Here is an 18,881-nt window from a genome sequence, read left to right as displayed (position 1 = left end):
TTTTGTCATTTCAGTCATTAAATTCTTTACCTCTAAGATCTAAAAATATCTTTATTTCTTTGCGGCTTTCTGATTTTATTTCATTCCCATAGCCATGAACTTTGTTTGCATCTTTTTAAATTACATTATTTTGAGTTCGTTAGAAATATTTATTTCCCTCTTGATTATACATCTCTTATCAGGTCTTTTGGGGTGGTGCGACATTTACCTGACTCTTTCTGATGCTTGAACCCTCACTTTGTTGTCTATACATTTGAAGACACAGCGATCTTTTCCAATTTTTCCTGGATAGCTTCCGTGGGAGGAAAGCCTTATCTGTCCTACCAATCCAGCTTAGCATTTTAGGTATCCCACTTAGTGGCACCCACGGTTACAAGATCATTTTACGGGGGCCATAGAACTCACTCTCCGTCTTTGTGGTTGGGCAGGTCTGCTGTTGTTATTCTGTGCCAAAGCAGCTGACTAGCGGGAAACTCTGGTTCAATAGGGTCAACTTGGTCATAGAAGTGACTGTGGCTGAGATCTGCAGGTGCACAGAGCCTGCCTGGGTCTTCACAGTCTGTGGGCAGGTGGAAGAAGCACCTTATCATAAAATAAGACTAAAAGAAATTATTCAGAATAAAGAGACTACTTCTACTCAAGACTGCCCTTTATACGCAGGGCAATTCTAATTTCCTACCCATTAGTAGGAAAACCTTTAATAGGAAAACAATGGCGTTTACAAACCCGGGGGGGGGGAGATGTAGTGCTTCTTTCTCCTGAAATACTGATTGGTCTCCCTCTTGTGTTTCTGATTCTGTGACGGCAGGATGTATGAACCCCGCTTTTCCTCAGGTATGGTTCTGAAAGTCCCGCTTCTGCACCTGATACCTCCTGCTTCTCATTGGCTGAGTAGCTGTTTGCTATTCTGTCAGTGCATAGGTCTGCATTTCTCATTCTGTTGACCTACAACTTCTCTGTGCACTGAGAATGCCCACCATCCCATCCCATCTACCCTACCATTGTATGGAAACTTCCAGACAATTTCCAGCTAGAATCATTTCGTCCCTGATTTACTCTAATACCTCAACCCTGGGTCTTCACTAACATTTATGCTTAAATACCTATTAATTTCTTTACTACATTCCACTGAAGTTTTCCCACTAAAAAAATACAGTTTCTACATGACAGCTTTCATACATCTTCATGAATGTAGCACCCACTCCAGCTACTGATATTGAATTAAAGCTGTAAGTAAAACCACGCCATGACATGTTCAGATATCACGGTTAAAGTAGCTGATACAGTATTGGACACATACTGGACCATAAGTGTTTTCAGATCTCTGAGCCTATGAGAGGGAGAAAGGAAAGTTAAATGAAACCGGATCAAGAATGGTATTTCTGAACTCGGCTAAGTAGGAGGAAGGTGTGATGCTTTCTACGACTGAGCAGCGGGGTAACGTGAAGCCCTGCTAAGTCCTCTTTGCGTGGATGACTGGGTACTGTTTGACTTCAACGTTGACTTCCTGTAGAATAAGAAGTCTAAAGAGCCCATCCCATAGTTATGGCTAAGAGATGAGATCAGTAATTTACAACCAGAGAGAGGTGATGCCGCAATGCATTTATGTTAGGTAATAAAGACCACGAGAAAGACCCGGTGCTGAGAATCTAGGCAGAATGAATACATACATAGACTCAGCAGGGACGGAGCACTGTCCTTCTTTAATACTGTCCCTTTTCCACGTTGCTACATTGAATTCTCCCTGGCATAGACTAACAAGCTTGTCTACTGTACGAGGCAGCCCAGATGAAAAAGCTGTACTTCTCACGTCGGTCCATTTGTCTCCATAGCAATCATAGGAGATAACTGGAGGTCATTAACATACAGTAAGATCAAAGGGACGCCAGCCCTCCTTCGTGGATCACCGGTTGAAAAGGAAGGCTGAGCAGACATCCTGCTTCACCTTGGTGCTGCACGGCACCTGGACAGCAGGCCTGACGACTGGCGTTACTAATACTCCATTTCTTTTTCATTAAGAAGTAGCACGGTGAGTATTCGGATCCATGTTAGAAATGTGCAGACAGAAAATGGGCTGCTACCATGGAAACCTCCCTGATGGCCTTTGTGGTGAGCTCGCTGCTTCCTAGATGCTAGCAGACTTCATACAACACCGGGCCAGTCAATGCTGGCCATGCCACTTCTTCCCAAGAGCCCTGATGATTAATGTTAATGAGCACCTTGAACGTGGGGATCTGAAGGGACAATATTTTGTGTTTGCTCGTCATTGGATGAGCCCTAAGATACACTTTGGACTGCAAAGTGAGAGCCAATTCAAGGTCATTTCCTGATACTTGTCTCAGGAAAACAAACTACATCATTGCTTTAAGGAATCACATACTGAGAAATAAACTATTAAAAGTGAACTGAGAAAGAGACTTATTGCCTGCTTCCCTTCAACAGATCGAGTTCACTTAATTACCTGAGCACCAGCTACTTCTACACAGCAAGCCCCTGAAGGGAACTTCCTCTTAAAGGCTTAGTGCACAGTGTTAGAAACGTAATTTTTAATTTCTATGTGTAGTTATTTCATTTACTCAAACCTACATGCAACAACCCTATTAGTTCAATATGTACTTAAAAACTTTGATTTTCTATAATTTGGTATGTTTAAGTTAAGTGTGCACAGTCAAAAATTTTTAACTGAGTTAACCAGTCTTTGTAGGTGATGGGGGCAGGCCAACTACTAGTAAATAGTAGAAACTATTTTTATTCTCTCTGATGTCTGTTAGGAGACTATTTCTTTTATCATTATCTGTTTGTGTGCATGTGCATGCATGCGTGCGTGTGTGCGTGCGTGTGTGTGTTACAATGTGAGTGAATACATTGGGTGTTTGTCCTCATCTCCTACCCTTTGAGACACTGTGTCTGGTTTGCTGCAGAATATGCAGAATATGAGTTGGCCCATGAGCTGTTGGGGATCCTTCCCACCTCCCAGCTCCCCACAAGCGGCTGAAATTACAGATGCATGCACTTCTACATCTGTCCTTCGCTGGTCTGGGGATTCAAACTTGCACTTGCAGGGCAAGCACTCTACCCAGGGCACCGTTGGCACAGTTCTCATGAGGCTATTTTTAATGATCGGTTAGATTGGAAATCCTGGCTCCTATGGTGCAGTTCTCCATCAGAGGAGCTCTGCAAGCAGCCCATTTCCGGTTGTGGTTAGAAATTATCATCGTGACTGGAATCCCCAGTGTGGACAAAGAGAGAAAATGAGAGAGCTGATAATTTAATCATTTCTAAAGACTCATTCACGACATTTCTAGAAAGACAAATATGTTTTGACAAACATCGCTAACTCTAGTTCTCACTTATTTTGTTTTTTAAAGACGCAGACATTATTCTCTGAGGAAAGGCAACCGCCAGCGTGTAGGAAAGGCACCCACCATCTGCTCTGCCCTGCTTCTCAGCGTTCAAGGATTCAAGCCATTTATTGTGACTGTTGCTCCTCCCCAGCTTTTTTTTGAGACAAGATTGTCATCTGGCATTGATGTGATAATCTTCCCGCTTCAGCCTATAAATTCTTGGATGATAGGTGTGTACTGTGATGTCTGTCCAGATTGATGTTTTTTGACAGTGTACACTATCCCTGTTCAAGAATTACTTCGACTTAGCAAGCTCCTTCCAGACACTGGGCATTGCCTGAGGCTTGAGGCTCATGTAGGGAATGCCATAGCTCTTGCCTATGAGAGCATAGCCTAGTGGTGCGGTAGTGTGGTGTGTAGGTGGATCAAAGCTGTGTCACTGGGTATGTTGTGACAGTAGCTGGAAGGGGGAACCACAGGTGAGTGACAGTGTCAGAGAAATGGTCTCGGAGCATGAAATCTATGATGTGAGACTCAAAGATAAAGAGTGGTGGTAAGGCCTAGAAGGAAATAATAGATCAGGTGGAGAGATGAGTATAACATGTATGGGAGGTGAGTTCATGGAATTTCAACAGAGCTGATACGTAGGGCTCTGCAGACAAGGCAGAGGGAGCCTCTAGGTTCAGCCAGCACTTTCCGTGTCATGACTGTCACTCTGTCTCTCCACCAGCTCGCTCGCTCTCTCTCTCCCTCCCTCCCTCCCTCCCTCCTTAATATTTGATATATTTGATATTTTCAAAGTTCCATCTCTATGCAAAAGTAAAAAATAAAAATTTCTCACAAGAAAGTTGGTTATCAGTTGGAGAGTGCCTGAGCCAGCTATGGCATCTTCGGCAGGGATAATGGTTGAGCATTACGCTCAGCCTGTATACTGCATAAGCAGCAGAATTCTATCCCCTAGAACGCACACTTAAGAAAATCAAGCATGTCCTCGCAACTCCAGTGCTGGGAGACGGAGACTGGAAGACCCCTGGGACTTACTGGCTGCCCGGCCTAGATTTTACTTGGCCAGTTGCTTGTCTTGTAGCCATCCTGTTTTGAGGCAGTACAGGCTGAAAAACGTGTGCTGAGGAGGTGGAGGAAGGAAGATCACAAGTTCATCTTGGGGCTAGAAGGATGGCTCAGCAGGTAGAGTGCTGGCTATTCAAGCCTGACGGTCTGAGTCCAATATCTAGAATGCAAGTAAAGGCTGGCAGAGAGAGCAGACTCCGTAAAGCCATCCTTCCATTTCCAGAAGTAGGGCAAGCGCACCCCTCGCCCCTGTATATCACACACATGTACAAGATAAATGATTCCTGAGGAACAACTGCCTAGGTTGTCTTCTGCCTAGGTATCTCACACACACCACATCTACCTGCACCCAAATGCACACATCTGCAGGGACATACATGCACTCACAGACACACGTAAGCACTCAGAATGGGGTATGCCTGTATGTGAAGTGTTTCCCAGCTCTAAAAAGGAGTGGGTTGCTCATTCAATCTACAGCACACTAAACTAGAGAAGCTGGTCATTCACTAAAGGCATCAAATTGTATGACTTCTATCTGTGCGACGTGTCCAGAATAGTCTAATACCTGTAGAGTAAAAACAGACTAGCTATTGCCACTGGCTAGAGGCGTAAAGAGTAAGGAGTTGAAGCCTAAAGCATAAAATGGAGGATTTGCGCTAGGCAAATTATTTCTCTTGAAAACAAATGCAGCAAGGTAGAATTATAGCTAAAACAAGTTTGATCATATACTGCTAATTGTTGAAAACAGATGATGGGGAGAAACTACTCCATCCCACCAATGTAACAGAAGCAGACAAAAACCCAGATGTTCCTATTTATACACCTTCCTTCTCACACGAAGATCATGTCGCATCACAAAGAAAGGCTTAGATACAAAGCAGCAAATCTCTTGTTTGACTGTCATCAAACCTTAGCATTTGTTTATGTTGTCTGTCTGTCTGTCTGTCTGTCTATCTATCTATCTATCTATCTATCTATCTATCTATCTATCCATCCACACATCCATCCATCCATCCATTCATCCATCCATCCATCCATCCATCCATCCATCCACTCGTTTATTCATTTCCGCATTTATTAAAGGCCCTAAGCTAGAACAGAGGTTCTCAACCTGTGTGTTGAGATCCCTTTGGGGGGGTCATGTATAACATCCTGCATATCCAATATTTATATTATGAGTCATGACAGAAACAAAATCATACTTACGAAGTAGCAATAGAATAATCTTATGGTTGGGAGGTTGCCGTGACATGAGGAACTGCATTAAAGGGTTGCAGCATTAGGAAGGTTGAGAACCACTGTGCTAGATGGTTATGCTACAGCAGCCAACAGAGGAGCACAGCCCTTACGTTCAGAACATCACTGTTTGGAAGGATGGGAGATACTTACGGCACAATTTCAATAAGCTGCTGGGAAGACGAAGCCCAGACCTAAGATGGGAGGGGAATCAGACGTTTTTTTGGAAGAAAGGATGTTGAGGGTGATAGCTAAGTAGGCAGGGAATGGGGCTGAAGGCAGAGTGACAGCTGAGAAGAACATGTGGAAAGCACGTGACCTCTTAGGAAGAAAGACTGTGGACTCTATATTAGATGCTCACCAGAATCAGAAAGATGTGTATTTGGGAGGAATTGGCTCACAGATGAAGGTGTAGAGAATTCCCATTATCTGCTTGGGATGGCTACTCCTGGTTATCAGCTTGACTTCATCTGGAATGAACTACAATCCAGAATCGTAGTTCAATGCTGAGGAGGGCACACCTGTGATCCAGATTTTGGGGCTGAAAGACACAGGCTTCTGAGCCAGGTATGACATGGGATGGCATATGCTTTTGATCCAGATCTCGAGGCATAGTGGCCATGAACAATTTAGACTCAGGCAAAGTGGTACAAGCCTTTAATCCCAGGTCTCTGAGATCAGAGTAAGTTCCATATCCAGGTGTGGTGTTATCCAGCTTTAATCTGGTCCATTCCTTCTGCTGTAGGCCTACATAAGGACAATGGAAGAAGGAAGACTCATTCTTCTTTGTCTGCTTGCACTTGCTTGCTAGCACATCTGTGGGAACCTACTTCTGAATTCCAGCTTATACAGAAGGCCAGCTAAAGCACCCACCCTTGTGGGACTGAGAAACTACTGGATTCTTGGACTTCACATTCACAGCTGCCCCTTATTGGAATAGCTAGACCGCAGACTGTAAGTCACTCCAATACAATTTATTTATTTAATAAATAGAGACATTCCATAAGTTCTACGACTCTAGAGAACCCCGACTAATACACCACTGTCTGGAAGGTGAAGTCCAGAGAAGCAAGTGGTACAGTTCCAGCAAACCCCAACCGAGAGCTGTAGAGTCCAAGTCCACAGGCCCCAGAGCCAGAGACTCTGAAGGGTGAATGTAGAAGACAGATGTCTCAACTCATCGATGAGTTTGATAATTATATTGTCTGTAGATTCGAATGCCAACTTCTTCCAAATACACCCTCCCAGACAACTGGAAGGAATGAATGGTTTTCCAACTATCTTGGTTTCCCTTAGCTCAGACTAATACCCAGTGTGTCTGGGGGATGGAAAGAAACTGAGTGTGGCTGAAGGAGAGAGAGCAGGGGGGTAAGGCAGCATCAGGAGATGATGTGGCAGTAATCGGCAAGGGCTAGATTATAAGGAGCCTCTGAAGAGTCCAACCGTGTATATTAGCAGTGAACATTCTCCAGGCTCCAGAGCTCCATTCTTAGCCCTCCACCTGATTGAACCCAAGATTGTGTGTGTGGTAACACCATCTTATGATCCAGAGTCCAGGGCTGAATAAGAAGGGAAAGAAGAAAGTTGAATCCTTGGGATGCAACAAAACAAAGCAAAATGAAATGGAAAAAAAATTGGAAATAACTTTAAGAATAAAGGTAAATTGACGAGATGCATTCATTTTAGGCTGCTGAAACTGTTCTTTAACTTAGAAAGACTCAACCTTAAAATATGTCCTGAAATAATAGCGAATCTGTGCTGGTTTGAATGAGAATGACCCCCAGAGGCTCATATACTTGAATGATTGGTTCCCAGTTGGCGAACAGTTTGGGAATGATTAAGAAGGGTGGCCTTGTTGGAGAAGGTGTTTTGCTGGTGGTGGGCTTTAAGGTTTCAAGAGATTACACCAACCAGGGCTACACACTCCCTCCCCAGTCTGTTCCCCAACTCTCTGTTTGATGCTTGTGGATCAGATACAAGCTCTAAGCTACTGCTCCAGCACCATGCCTGCCAGCCTGCCGCCAGACTCCTCGCCATGATGGCCATGTCTTCATGCTCTGAAACTGTAAGCAAGACCCCAATTGAATGCTTGTGTTTAGAAGCTGCATTGCCTTGGTCACGGTGCCTCTTTACAGCAATAGAAAACTTAAGACAGGGTCTTTTTCTAAAACTAAAGCTTTCCTCAGATTTCTCCATAACTAGATGAGAGAGGAGTATATATTAAAAATTCTGGAAAGGGTACCACAAGGGCACTTTAAGAGGCCCCTTTATGCAGTCAAGACATGGCTTTTAAGACCTAGGCTGTTTCAAAAATCAAGGGAAAGAGAACCCCAAGCTTACTTGGGCATTTGCTCCTCTTATGCAAAGAGAGAAAGAGTAATACACTAGAAATAGGTTTTATTCCTTTAAAGTTTGTTCCTGGAGATGTAAAACTCATCTACCTGGACTATGGCTTTCTACAAGTCTCTATACTCTGAAATGCAAAGAGCATGACTTCACATTGTTCTTTATTTGGAACTTTTTTATTTTCTAAAATTCTTTTGTATTCAGGTATTTTATTACACCTATTCATTTATTGTGTGTGTATGTGTGTGTGTGTGTGTGTGTGTGTGTGTGTGTGTTTATATACAAGCAATATCAACCATGTGTAGACATAAAGGTGAAACAGTAAATATGTGGAGATTAGAGGATGTCTTAAAAAACAATGAAATTATATTCATTATATTGATGCCAAACTAATTATATATACGTCAATTTCTGAAAAATTTATACATGCATACAATGTACCACAGTTGTATTGATCCTGGGATTCCCTCTAGATCCTCCTAGATTCTCCCAACATATCTCCTATCTCTCTCAACTTCATCTTCAAAGAAAAAGAAAACCTACTAAGTTCGGTTAGTGGTGTACATATGCATTGTGTGTGGACTCACGTGCTAGGGCAGCAGCCCTCAATTTGTGGGTCGTGATCCCTTTTAGGGAATGGAATGACTCACAGATATCTTATATATCAGATATTTACATTACTATTAATAATAATAGGAAAATCACAGTTATAAAGTAGAAATGAAATAATTTTATGGTTGGGGGTCACCCAAACATGAAGGACTGTATTAAAGGGTCTGCAGCATTAGGAAGGTTGAGAACCAATGCATTAGGTCATAGGTAACTTATCAGGGGCTGACCTCTCTCCACAAAGGAAAGGGTCTCTCTCATTGGGCAGCCAGCAGCTACCATTAGCTTCTCGGGTAGGGTGAGGTGTCTAGAACCCCACCCCACCCCTTTATCCATATAGAATCTTATCCCTTGTTCTTGATCTTTTGCAGGTCTCATTCAGATGAGCAGAACTGACTGCCAGGTCATGAAATCTGACAAGCAGAGATCCTACGCCATCTTGTCAGTCTGATCATTTTCTAAACTTTTCAATGGATTTTGGGACTAAAAATTCATCTATGTAGTGGGCACTCTGGGTGGCAAGGGGGGATCGAGGGTCATGTGTGTCTGAAAGGGATTTTGCCTGAACTGACAAGTCTTTGGCTCACTGACAACTTCTCCTGCGCTATTTACTCCTCTAGGGAATAAACAGCTCTAAACAGAGTCTTTGTGACAACACTTGGATTTCTCAAGAGACTGGCAAGAATTTATGAATGAATTGTCACTTTTTTTTCTTCCTAGCAGAGCTCAGAAATCAGCTAATCTGAGCTACAGGATACTACCTCTTACCCAGTGTTTTCCCAAGCAGATGTCATAGGGCCAAGTCACTCACCTTTTGCTCTTGCGAAAAGGTTTGTGTTTGTACCTGTAAATTTATGCGCTGTTCTAATTTATGTGAGATTTTTGAATGTCATTCTTAGATTTTAGGGGTGACTTACACATTTGCTTTTCCTATTGTCATGTGAAAATTTCACAGCCCAAGGATACGTCATCATGCAAAGAAAAAATAAAAGCTATACCAAGATGGAGATAATCTCTTGAAAACTTCAAACTAGGAAAAATAAACTCTTGGGGGGAAGTCTTAAGTCGAAGGACTAACATGATAAACTTTGAATTTAAAACACAAACTTTTTCTGTAAAAGGTGGCTAAGTAATTAAAGCAACAGCATTGGGGAGGGGACGGTCTTGGTAGCGCAGGCTGAGTCGCCACAAAAGACTGGTGGCAAGGCAGGGGGCAGAACGGGGGCAGAACACCCGCTGACCCTGCCAGTCAGCTACCAACAGCTAGAGAACCCACTCAGGACAGATGTTCTAACAAGACTGAAAAGAAAGCAAAAGGTGATCTTAAGGCGGAGGAGATGGTTTGGTCGGTAAAATCTGCTGACCAAGCAGGAGAACCAGAATCCGGGCCAGGGGGAAATCCCACAACTAGGGAGGGATAGAGGGGTAGATTCTGGGAGTTTCCTGGCCAGCCAATCCAGCTGTATCCAGGACCTCTAGCTTCAGGAAGAGACCCTCTCTCAAAAATTAAGGTGGAGACTAAAGAAGAAGCATTAAGTCAGCTTCTAGCCTGCACTTGAACATGAAACAGTACACGCATACCCCCTCCTCCATGCAAGCACACGTGCACGACATTGGTGGAGAGAGTGGAGGTAGAATCTATCCTGGTATAATTCACAGAAGGACCAAACGTCCTTGGCTCCATTTGAACCCCACGTCTTTGGCTGCCCAAAGGTGACCTCCTCTTTTTTTGCCTCTAGACCGTCTTCTTCCTCTCCCTGGACCTTCAATATCTAATTCTTGTTCACCCTCCTTGGAGGGTTATTCGGTACTTTTGCGGGGAAGCTCTTCGTCATCCCTGCCTAGGGAACCCATGGACACTCAGAGCTGTGCCCGTTTCTCCTATGAACTGCATGATAATTGTCTTTTATTTTCCTGTGTCCTTCAAAAGCCTGCAATTTCTGTGGTCAAAACCAAAGCTCCTACAGCCTGCTTACCTCCTATCTAGCATACTGTCTGGTATACTGCTCACTAGACACTAGTTTGAGAAAGCTAATGAGCTTCTTTCTGTATCAGCATTTACACACACACACACACACACACACACATATTTCAGACTGTGGGAGAATAAAAATATTGTGATAATGATATCAAGACAGTTACTTCTCTCTCTGATAATTATTAGAGGGGAGACTCTTAACTGTATGGTATTCGAGTTCTTATGGTGATTTGAGAAGAATTTTTGCTTGCTGCGTTCATTCATCTCCACTTTATATTTCATTGACTCTTGATGGCGGATCTTAAATCGGGTACAGCGATCTGTTCTTTTAAATTGGCGACTTTGCTTTCAATTAGATTTTACTTTGGAGTCCCAACACTGCTCAGTGCTACAAGACAGGCACTTTCTCCCTCTGGGTTATTGCTGGTCGAGGAAGCCACTCCATGACAGTGAGCCTCGCAGGCCTGGAGCCACTGTAAAGGAAGGCACAGAAGCCCTCACATGCCCACTAGAGGACATGATCTGAGACTTCAGGTGCTCTCCTGGTCTCGGAAGCCCAAGACAGCTCATCACAGGGAAGCTGAGAGAGGCTGTTAGTAAGTAAAATCTTCTTCTAACTTGAAATGCTTCCCGTGCTTAAACTGGATCACCTCCCTCATGGGCTGTCACTGCAGCAGAGGGTGGCCTCCGGGATTTCTTCTTGAAGTTTAGGAGCTCCTGGTGGCAATTTAAGTAAATCAGGCAGGTAGGAAAAGGGACAATAAAACTGAGATTCAATCTCAGAGAAATGAGTGGCAGGGATGTTGTAGACACTTTATGTGGTTACTATTGAGCAAAGTATACGACACCATATATATATATATACACACACACATATATATATGATATAATATATGTACATACACATATATACATATATACATACATGCATCACGGTTTATCTCACTAAGCTAACGTAAGAATATTTCAGTGCCATTTTGACTGTCCCTACGTTTAAAGATTATTAACACTTACAACCTATAGACAAGGAGGCTCTCTATTTTCTTTAAGACTGTGGGTAAAAGACTATACATGGACTGACCCTGGACTCTGACCTCATTAGCAATGAATATCCTATCTTGACTGTCCCCCAGTGAACTGTTGTTGGGGAAAGATTATTAATGGGGAGGAACACCTTTAAAGAACCTGGGAGGGGGATGTTTGCAAACTGGGAGGCTCACTATTTTATAAGAAATACTCAAGTTAAAAAAAAAAAAAAAACTGTGGGTATGGATATTTACTTTAATCTGGACAGCGAAGGGAGGGGACTTTGAGAACAAGTATTGAAACAAAAATCAAGACCTCACGACTCTAGCTACATTTAAAATCCCCTGATGGGATTCAAGAAGCTGGCGACAATGCCCCACAGAGAAACTGACCAAATAAGGGGCCTGAGAGAAGCTCCCTGAAAACACGATGCAGAGTCTGGGGCCTGATGGACTGACAGACGAGTGACGACGGCAGACCTAGGTTGGGAGAAGTGAGCTCTGTGGAAGCATGGAGCAAGTTAAAGCTTCAAAGCTGAGGAACACTTCCTGGGACTGACAGAGTGGCTGCAGGTGGATAGTACTGTGGCTGGATGATGAGGACGGGGGAGGGGAAGGGGGAGAGGGAGGGGGAGGGGGAGGGGAAGGGGGAGGGAGATCGCCAGAGGATCAGCAGGGCTGGGTAATAAAAAGCAGCCTAAAGTGTGTAAGGCAAAGAGAAATCTACACGCTCAGATCGTTTTTTAAAAAAGTCGTCTGTGGACAGACGGGGGCGGGGGGGGGGATGGCAGGGGGCGGTAGCTTCATGCTCTTTCTCAGGAGACACTCCTGGAGCTTGGATCACAGTGTTAACCACGGAGGGTGGCAGAGCAAAGTGTGAAGCTTCTGAAGAGGCCTCGGAAGCACAAGTCTGTCTGTGCTTCCTGTGGCTGACACAGTGAGGTGACTTCAGGGTGTCTGGTGTGTTTCTCGTACGGATAATGGATGGCTGATGATGCTGGGGCTGGCGGGGGGACTGAGAGGTTGTACATGGGATAGGAAATTCAGGTATGTCCTGAGACAACCGTTTTGTGATTCCTGAATGAGTAGATATAGTATAAGCTTGGGAGAGTTTCTGAACGGATGACCAGAGAAGAGACGGGATGACTCAGGGAGAGTGAATGGGAGCTGGTCCTTGGCTCTGAAGAGCTCCAGGATGGAGTTTTCTGCAGCTGGGAAAAGCCGGCAAAGAAACTCAGAGGGATTGCAGAGGTGGGAGGCATGCACGGGAAGACTGATGTGGTCCTGAAGGAAGACAGTGTTTTGAAAAGTAGGGATAGAGCGGCACTAGAGATCAGTCCTAATTTAATGAAACCAAATCACTAGTGACATCTTGTGACATCTGTAGAGGTTTTGCTAATAAACAGGTAAGCCACGCTGGGTGGGCTAATAATATTAATAATATACACTCTGGGCCTATGCAAAGCTAAACATTACCATAGTGATCACAACAATCTTGTGAGGACGGTAGGTACTATTAATCATCTAGTCTACAAAGAGGGAGAGTCAGACAGAGCGGTCACATGACTGTCCCAAGTGCATACCTTAGGAGCACGACTCAGGCTCAGTCAAAGTCAAGAGTTCATTCTCCCAAACACTACAGTGTCCTGACTCTTAAACATGCGGGTGAGCATGGAGATGATACAGTGTGAGAAAGTCTTGAGAGTGGCTTAGCTGTGAGTGATGCTGGGCAGCAGATAGATATTTAAGTGACTGTTCATACAAGAGCAGTGTTTGTAAGGCAGAGCCAAGAAATGGGTTCAGATATTGACAAGACGTGTCTAGGAGGGAGACTGAAGTTAGCAAGGAATGAAGGGGTGACCGTGGAAGGTTGGAGTCGGGGCGGAGGGGTGGCTAAGCACAGGTGTGGGGACTCCCTGCTGGGGAAGAGAAAATGGGCACTAAAAAAAATCTTTGCAGAAGGAGCCAGTTAGATCCCTTTCTTGTCCTAACATAAAAGGTGAAAGGCATGAGGAGAGTGAGGGGGAGGGGTGGACAGAGACACAGGTTGCATCACAGAGATGGCAGCTTCAACTTGGTGATTCCAAAAAGCCAAGGGTAAAGCAACCACGGTGGCAGGATGGCCAGAGGGAGCTGAGTGGCTAAGGTAAGGCTCACAAGGAAAGTTATTTGTAGGTAGGCAAGGTTCACAGCGCCTCTAAGTCCTAGCTCTCCAGGAACCCGGAGAGCAACTGAGAACCAGCCCTTTTGGGTGGGAGAGAATGGGACTCAACAGTAACTACGGGAAATTGGGATGGGAAGTGTACTCAGTCCTTCATAGTCTAGATGCAGAGCCAAGAAACTCATCTAACCTGTGCCCTGGTGAACCCTGGTGAAGGACCCAGTGCAAATCACCGTGAGACATATCCTCGGGTGACCACACAGGCTTCTGGTTAGAATCCAAGAAAACAATGCTTTTTCGGCAAAGTGTTCGTGGAAAAAAAAAAGAGAGAGCGGATTGGAATAATGGGAAAGCAATGACATTCTCAGCTCCCGGGGGAGAGCTGAGCTCTGGAAATAACTTAATACACGAACCACAGGAACGTTTCAGAAGGAAAACCACTTTCAACATTCTCAATAGACAATCACCATGAAAGAGGACCAAGACCCATGAGAAGAACAGGGCACAGAGTGGAAATAAAAAAATGGCTTGTGGAAGAGAAAGAGACTCTGCAGACATGCAGGATATTTTTTTTTTCTGCTTAGAGAAACGAAAGTCTTTCATGGGGGTCTCTCTATGTGTTCATTAGTCTTCACAAGTACGAGGCAAATGTCTGCTCCATTTTAGAGGAGGCAAAAAATGAAGCCAAGAGAAGATCGGATTTTTTCCCCCCCAAATCCTAAGAAGTAGGGAGCTGAACAGAGCATCCAAACATCTGCATATTCAACCCCTAACCTTCAAGGAGTGAAGAGATGCGGAAGGGCTCTTAGCAACTCAGCACGCTCAGAGGATACAAAACCAACAACTGCTAGAGTGGCGGCCAGTGTACTCCAGTTTCTCTGATTACTGTCTGTGTGTTGTATATGTGTGTGGTGCATGAACAGTAATGTGTGTGTGTGGGGTGTGTGTGTGTGTGTGTGTGTGTGTGTGTGTGTGTGTGTGCATGCGCCCTTACATGTATACTCGAAGACCAGAGCAGTTTCTCAGCTGTCTTCCTCTGTGAATTTCTGCCTATTGCTTTGAGGCAAGGTATCCCACGGAACTAGAAACTCACCATTTTGGGGAGGCTGGCTGGCCAGCAAGCTCTCAGGATCTGCTCTCTGTCTCTGTCTCTCAATGCTGGGGTGAGGGACATGCAGGGCAATGTATAGCATTTCACATGTGTGCTGGGGATTACAACTCCGGTCCTCATAATTACTGCACAAGTACTTCTGAACCACCGACTCATCTTCCCAGGCTGCCATTTCTCTGATCTCATGAATATCCTGACTACTATCTTCTTTTTTTCCAGATGGGGGCATAGAGGACCACAAGGAGATGTGGCTGATTCCCGTGACCTCAGTACATACTCACTTGTTTGCTCTTGGAAAATTCTTGCCTCAAAAGTTTCACTTGTCATTGGGCCGTGGAGACACCTCTGTGCCAGACTTTCCTCTGTTACAGCAGATTCCCATATCGCTCATCTATTTCAGGACATGAATGGAAGGGCAGTGGGCTTTCCCACAGCTGCCCCCTCCTTCACTCGCCGTGTCTCTCAGATGTGAGACACACAGAAGGTCCTTAGATCACATTCCAGCCTCGGGCCAACATTTACTGAGGATTCTCTCATGCTTGCCTTTAGTGAGTGTGTAAAGGTACTTCCTTCTCAGGAGTCTCCTCAGAACTCAAAGTCAATTAGCAACAACACTTCCCCTTCCCCAGCCAGGCTGGGAGAGTTGGGGAGATGGTCAAGATGAAGAGTGGGCTGCTTTGACTTTGACAGTGGGGAGGGAGGCAGAGTCCTTGGCTATCCCTTCACTAGCCAAGGGATCTCACTTTCAGTTTGGGCCCAGTATTCCAGTATAGAAAATCCGAAAAGCAAAACGAACAACCTCCCCCCTGCCCCAGCCCCAAAAACTCAAGTACTATAAAAGTCACCAGGAGAGGCCGTTACATTGGAATAAAAGGTTCAGGTTGAGCAGGAGAAAATGCGACCTTCTGGGGAAGAACACTAAAGGTTGACTGTATTTGCTCACCTGGTGAGGAAGCATCCTGTTGAATGGGACTTTAGTATGATCTAAATTTCTACCTACATTCTAATTTTTTTCATGTCTAAGAATACTATGTTTTACAGCACACTTTGATTTTGTGTCAGACATTTTCAGTGTGTCTGAAGATAATGTCTGTAAGGAGAACGCTCCCGCTTTCATTTCAGCAAGAGCTTGAGAAGACACGGAAAGGTGCCAAGAAGAAAACAAGAGAGAACCCAGGACTCCGTGGCTGACTTTGGTGGGACATAGCTTCAGATCTGGAACTGTCTGGGACTGGATCATAAAAGAAAAATCACATTGAAGTCTCATTTAACTTTTTTTTTTTTAATGTTGGGAAGTTGTTTCATGAATACATTTGGGGTAATGAGATTCGGAATATGGAATCTGTCTTAAAGCACCAAGGCTGTGAGACAATAAAAAGGTTATTTCCACATCCCTCAGAGTTGTTTTTGATTTCTAAAGTGCAGACTGTGTGAACGAGGGAAGTGAATCACACAGTGCGGGAAAGAACTTAGCACCCTAACTGACATCCTCGAACCCTGAAGAAGAAAACACCAGGAGATTCAGTAGCTGGGTGTTGAGAGAGCTTCTGAGAACTGACTGCAGCAAACGAGAAAGTTGCTGTTGGGATGGAGGCCTTGGTCTGTGGCCTCTGCATAAAAGCACGGGGTCCTCCAAGACCCTGCAGACTCATACCATCCTCTTCCATAATTTCAATCCAAGGAAGCTGGGGCCCAGGAAGGTGAAGTGGGGGAAGGAGGGAACTGGGGCCCCAACCTAGAAAAGGGGCTTAATCCCTAGACTTGACCACACTTGACGTTTTCTTCAAAACACACAGAAAAGCGAAAACCTCTGTAATGCATTCATCCACAGAACTATTCACACAGGAGGAGGCAGCAGGGGGTTTAGTTAACGGTGTGCGCTCTGAGCCGTGTACACGCGCTTGCACTAGCATTTTGGTAATAGGCTAGTGGTTTGTCTCAGGCAAGCCATCAATCCTCTGTGAGCTTCTATTCCGTCTCTGTAAAATGGGTAAGGAGTGCTTACCTTGTAGAGTAATCCTAAGGAAATAAAAGAGCATTTAAAAAAACACGTAGCATAGCATCTGTCTCCAAGGAGTAGCATCATGATTCCTGATAATCATTATTCTGCTGCAGACCAGAGTCCCACATTGCATGCTTAGCATCTTATGAAAGGGTATCGAGAAATGTGTAGGGGGTGACAGCAGAGGGGGTATGTATGGGAAGGGAGTTAGGAGCGCCTCAGAAGCGGACAGACGAATGCTTGTGTCTCAAGTACTTGAGCAACTAAGAGGACGACTCGGCAGGCTGGCACAAGTGTGTCTGAGGAGTCTAGGGTGACAAAGGAATGCTAAGCTTGGAGAAAACCCCGACAGGACTGGGGGATGTGTAAGCTCAGTGGTGACAGTGAATGAAGGTCACTTTCTCAATGATCCTATCCAAATTTAGGAGGAGACTAGAGCGAGATGGAAAGGAGACTGAGGAGACTGGAGAAATGGAGTCCAACAAGAGTAGCCAGACAGCCTGGCTAGCAGCCCTGAGGTACGGTCAACTTGCCATACTCAGCTCCGGGAAGAAGAGCCATTTATTGTATAATTATCACATGATAGGAGGAACGGTTTCTCCCATCTTGGCATGAAGTTCTGGAATGATCGAGTACAACACCGGTGTGCTATCAGAAGATTCCATTTCCTGATTCCTGCACTGTTGTGTCACTGGTATGTCGGGCCATGAGACCGTCTGGAAGGGAGCAAAAGCCAGTACCTTTTGACAACAATTAAACCCTTGGATTTATATAATGTGACTTGACTCGAGGGGCATTGTTTAGCTTTTGGCAAAGCTCTGAATGCCTAGGGCAGAACACCAAAGGGAAAAAGTCTGCTTTGAAAGCTCTCTCAGAACAAATCTAGGGAATTTGCTGGTTAATGCAAGTACATGTCTAAACAAGTACTGGTTTGCCGAGGGAGTCCGCGGGGCTGGCAAGCCTCACTTGGCACGGAAAGCATGAGTAATGCTTCATTTTAACGAGGGATCTTGGGGGTCTATAATGAGGACTGTGTGGTATTTCCCATGCGCCTCTTTGGAACGTGGGCTGATTGTATACACAGTGGAAGAAAAGTCATCAGAAAGAACATGGTTCCCGAAACCTCCAGGCTCTGCAAGATCATTTAATGGCACATGAATAAATTCTCAAAAATACACCAGAGCTCCCAGAGAGAACTTCCTGTCCTTGCATAAGCCAATACACCGCAGTGATGAGCTTGCCGGGGTAGAGAGCTGACTTTTAAGGTCAAAGGCAGTCTCGGAGAGGACCCGTGAATGATTCTGCATCTTCCACAGTTGACTTTTCAGAAGCAAACAGTCTATAAATATCAAGTTCATATTTACAAGGCACACAAGTTCATTTCTAAGATACAACATTATTTGTTTACATTTCACCAGTAAGACAAATCTCTTGGACTTTTTTTCTATCAGAGAAAGTCAATATTTAAGATTCTGGGTAGGAAATTAAAAAAAAAAAAACCTAGACGGTGATTAGGAAAATAAACGTTCCATGTTCCCATGAATAGCATTTGAGTAGTTGGTGGTATGGCCAGAGACAGAAGGCAGGAATGTTACTCCCCACTCATTCTGAGGTCTATACTCTGAACAGCACGTATATCTAGTCATATCCTATGACTTCCTGTTGATCCGTGTACTTCCATGTTGGATATTATATTATGCAATGTGTGTGAAGTCTTATGTCGACTCCACTCTTTGCCAACCGTAGGCTGTCTGTAGGCTCCATGGAGACTGGATCTGCCGAACTGCTCAGGGTGATAGCAGGACTAAGAACAGTTGTGAGGTGTTTGCAAGAATGCTATCCAGGGCTCTAGGACTAAAGGAGGGGCTGGTGACCCAGAACTCAGAACAAGAGAATGCCAAAGGGAAGAAAAGCTCACAGGAGTACCCCCTTACCCCCACCCTGTGTTAGTTTATCAGAGTGGACTTGGAATTATAAAGAGAAATTTAAAATTCTCTG

The 18,881-nt window shown here is 44.5% G+C and overlaps 1 protein-coding gene across 2 annotated transcripts in view; it reads right to left on the bottom strand.

The window, feature by feature from the left end:
• The window catches only part of Aig1 (androgen induced 1), a 223,148-nt gene that overhangs the window by 25,177 nt on the left and 179,090 nt on the right, over positions 1-18,881 (bottom strand). The gene's annotated exons all lie outside the window — the stretch shown is intronic.

The sequence above is a fragment of the Rattus rattus genome, chromosome 2 (genome assembly GCF_011064425.1).
Source record: "Rattus rattus isolate New Zealand chromosome 2, Rrattus_CSIRO_v1, whole genome shotgun sequence".
Taxonomy (NCBI): domain Eukaryota; kingdom Metazoa; phylum Chordata; class Mammalia; order Rodentia; family Muridae; genus Rattus; species Rattus rattus.
Note: the sequence above shows the minus strand (reverse complement) of the source record. Positions and strands in the feature narration are given on the sequence as shown.